A 4,624-nucleotide genomic window follows, 5' to 3' on the forward strand; every position below is an offset into this window, starting at 1 on the left:
GTTGCAAGGACAATCTGCTCGGCATCGCGCTTTTCAGCTAATGCCGCGCTCTGGCTTGGAGTTCCACAGTCGCTTTCAGGTTTGTCCTCTTCAACTACGTGCTCTGCTGGCGCTGCGAATTCACGAGCCTTCGAAATGGTAAGGACCTGCGCAGCGTTATCTCCAAAACAAAGGCCTTTTTCTTTGGGCAGCATATCCAAGCGATTTGAGCAAATCGAGGGATGCTGCTTAGGCAGGTTTTGGGAGATGGCTGCCTCGGTCACACGCACCCCGAGTGGGCTCTCGATCGCGACGCGGGCAATGGGCAAAGACAGGCAGTTTTCATTGCCGACTTTAATTTCTTTTCGAGCCGAAACCTCCTGATTTAATGTCGAATTCCACTCGGCGCGCTTCGCCTCTAAAATTTGTTGCAACTCCAAACGCTTTAGAGCAATTTCTTTATCTAACCTGTCAGCCTCCTTTTTAGCGGCTTCCTTGCGGTAAAGGCGTTCTTTTTCAACCCTGTCGGCCTCCTCCTTGCGTTCTTTTTCTACCCTGACGGCCTCCTCCTTAGCGGCTTCCTTGCGGTAAAGGCGTTCTTTTTCAACCCTGTCGGCCTCCTCCTTAGCGCTCCTGATTCCCTCCTGAATGACTTCCCAGGTCTCCCAAATTTTGTCACCCTCCTCCTTAGCACCACATTCCTCAATAGCCTCAATCAGCTGCGGCTTTCTGTGACTTTTCCTGGCCTCAATACCCAGCTTTTCACACAGCAACATCAACTCTGGCTTCTTTAGTTTGCTCAAATCCATGGCAACTTCCGAACGAGGACTTTCAAAATAAGCTGCTACGTGAAATGCTTTAGCGAGCACGTGCAGAAGATTAATCTACAGGTAGTGATAAATTTCCAGAGTTATCAAGCCTGGCAGATTCTTAAAGAAAGTCAAGCGCTCACCACTGCTGAAGCTAGGACCAAGCGTGGAAGATCCCGCCGCTGCCAACCAGTTGATATGTTTCGCCGTGCTAGTAGCGTGTCCCACCAGGCATCGGATCCAGGATCACCGCCGCATTGCCGAAGGAGGAAGGAAACGTGGGCCGGAGACGGGGAGTAGGGGAAGTGAAGGAAAAAACTGTATTTACATGGTTACATGATTATTTACATTAATTACATAGAGCGGGACTGAGAATGGCTCTCAGTGGAAGGGGAACGTCTTCGTCAACCGTAGTCGACTGGAGCTAGCAGGCTTCCCTCGGCCACACTCACGGCCGAGTTAAATATCGTTCGGTTTCCCCAGATCCCTGGCTGGGGAATAATGGTCGACGAGCACTGTCCAATCGGATGGACCGAAGGGGACGTTCTTGTTACCCCCCCCCCGGCTGGGCAGGTGCGAGCTTTTCCACTCTCTCTCGCAGCTGGGTCGATGAGAGGGGGAGTTGCCGCTGGTCCAGCCCTGCGGGAAAGGAATCTCCCGAAGTCTTCCCGCAGGTGAATGAACTTGCTTCCCCGCCGATTGCCCAGAACGCGAGTCGGAGACACAGAATTCTTCAATTATCCGCCAGCGTGACCGGCGCCGGCCCGTCGCCTCCTCTGTGGTCGCTCGGACAATACCTCCAGCATTCCTGCTACACTAATCCGCTCAAGGAATTTCGCTGTGGTTACTGCTGACAATGGCCCTTGAAATTCCTGCTACACTAATCCGCTGAGGCTCGGAGGGGCATTCCAAGCATCCCACTTCCCACCGCCGTCGCGGGGTTGTCGGCCTCGATGAATGTTCACGGTAGCTGCTTGATCGGGCCCACGTGGTCCGAAGTACAGTCACAACAGTGCATAATTAGTTTGGAGTTTCAATAAGTTTCGTCGAATCAGGTATCAAGCTTGAAACAAGAAGTTAGAGTCGATTACAATGAGAAAAATAGCTGAAATTTATGCTCCGGGACCATCACTGCTTCCTTGATTGCTATCCAATCATGATGATCATTCACTAAATTATCATTTCAGATATTTTTCATTCGAAAACGTGAAGAAAAGACCTGGGTAATGCAGAAGAGATATGCCTGTTCGCGAAACATCAATGCAAAACATCAATGCAACTCCGGCAAGGGATACTGGGACTTCTGTCACAAGAAGCACATCCCTGTTTGTTCATAACCGGAGGATTAGGAAACAAAGCGGCTGTCGTTTTGAATAACAATATTCTAAGACCTTTTTCTTCCATGAGGTTCTATGGAAAGACGATTTTTTTAGCTAGAAGAACTCGACAATAGAGCCGTAGTCTTAACCAGATTAGATATGTTCCACCCCGGTGCTGCGTCTACAAAATTATTATAAGTCTCGAACCGGACAACTTTAACGTCGGGGCACCTAGTGTCTTCCCACTTGTTTACTTAAGCGTCGTTAGTGAAAGGGCTGGTTACCGTCAGACTTGTGCAGAACGCTCAAAAGTTGCGTTCCGCAAAGAAAAGAAATTATACAGCAGCTGGTGACTGTCAGATAACGAGTTCGTGCGCACCTCGCATTCCCGTCGTGCGTTGTACTTTCGTGTAGATGTTTCCCCGAAGAACCCGGCTGCTGCAGAGAGACGTCGCTCTGTTTGTGAAGCAGCGCATCGCGAGGACGGGGTGCGGACGCGCAAACTGCCTTTCGTATTTGCGCTCCCATAATTTTCCCAAGTATGCCCCAGCAATTAAGCCAACAAAATGCGTCACTATACACATATTTAACGCTGACGGAGCGGTTTCGGCTTGAAAATCTTGTACTGCGGCCTGCACCTGCACGAGCATGTTCATATGCATGCATAGTGGAAACGCGCAAATATGGTACAACGCATCGAGGGAGACATGAAAGCAGTGCACGTCTTGTTAGTGTTTTCATTTTTCTGTTACCACAAAGGGCTCGGTTCTGGCAGTCTTGAAGCCGCAGGTAGCATAAGAGGGTTCTCGCACAGCTTCCGCCCTCGCTTTTCGGTCGCGTTTCACGTAGCACTCGCGGTAATACAGGACGTACTACGTTCGCCGCTATGAACGAGGGTGGCGATGGTGAACACTCGCAAGGGTAGGTTACACCACACATGAATACCCTCTGAAGCAGAGCATTGGACAGCCGTCGCCGTATCTGAGTTGATAGAACAGCGGACGCAAAATTCGGAGGTCGTGGGTTCGGATCCCACTGACGGCATGTGGTTGTTTTGGTCCGAAAGCACTATTCCAGAAGTATCAACCCTGAGCAATAATCTTCTCTTGTCTGTCTTGGCCTGTGTCTTGTGTCGTGCTCCGAACTAACCAACCCCGAGTAAGAAACTTGTCTTGTGCTCCAAACCAACCGGAGCTTACCCGAGTAAACTCGGGTTCGTTCAGAAGAGTTAGATGTTGGGCTAGTTGGATTTGTGACAAATTACACATACTTTTACATATTTTAATGCAACTAGGACAGGAACACAAAGAACGAAAGTCAAACACGAGCGATTTGTGTTCCTGTCCTGGTTGCACTAAAAATGTGTATAATTTGTCGGGTTAGTTCGGAGGAGGGTCGCGCAAGCTGCAGACAGTGGGAAGAGGGCGTCATCACAACGTGCCCTCCGGACTGTGAGAAAATTTAGCACCTTTGCAGGTGGCAGTTAAATAAATGATTTGTCACGAGAGGTTGATCGGGAAGAGCAACATGGGTCGCATAATTTCTACCGGTGCCTGCGATAGAAACAGCCACCTGCGACTGCAGTGGAGCATCGTTTGACCGCTGCACCACTGCGCTGGTAGTGGTACGAGGACTCGCCGCCATCTATGAATGTTAAGTAGAAATTACAAATTCAGCATACATGGGCATTAACCCGCTAAAGTTTTCGTTCATACCCTTAAGGTGGAGCGTGCGTGTCCCCACCTATTGAAGAATGAACACATGCTTTCGCACGTCTGCTCGGTTTAACTACGTTAAATCCCTACCACTTTTTTCTTCTGCTTTATAATAAATTATCTTTAAATAATTCCCCATTAATCTCCCATCAATGACAACCACAAATTAAAAATACATCCTCCATCCTTCTTGGTTTCGATGACTGTTAGTTTCCTTCGAGCCCTTCTTTTGCCATCACTTGTGTGCTCCATGTTTGCATTGTTCTACTAGGCGGAAAAACATGTTTCATGCACTTTCTACGATTTTTTGTTTATTTTATCTTCCTACTTGATCGCGCACCAATCTCAGGCAGCCATCAAAAAGGCTCTTCAAGAACACTGCAGGAGCCGTATTCCAGCCAGCTGCGCCACAAATTAAAGAGCAGGTTGGTTGCTAGACCCTATCCAAAGACATGAGCAGCCAATTCCGAGGTGTGCGCTAAAGGGCCCCTGCGACGATAAACACAACATCGAAGAGGACTCTCACCGATGCGCTATTCGTCTATTTGCATGCGCGTCACACTTCGATGCATGTTGCCGGAACAAACAGAGATCGGCGTGAAGCATGCATTTTGCGCAAAGCTTGAAAGAGAGCCGCCCGAAAAACAAATTGAGTGGCATGGCAGCCTGTCTATTTATAGCTACGAATCGATGCTCACAACAAGAGGCGTCCGACCGCGTTCAGGATGTGGTCAGAAACGTATGAGCAAGTTTTCGCTTCCCATTTTTGTACGCCGCCGCGGTGGCTCAGTGGCTATGGTGC

This window comes from Amblyomma mixtum, chromosome 5, assembly GCF_055824585.1.
Source record: "Amblyomma mixtum isolate Tamu chromosome 5, ASM5582458v1, whole genome shotgun sequence".
Lineage (NCBI taxonomy): Eukaryota > Metazoa > Arthropoda > Arachnida > Ixodida > Ixodidae > Amblyomma > Amblyomma mixtum.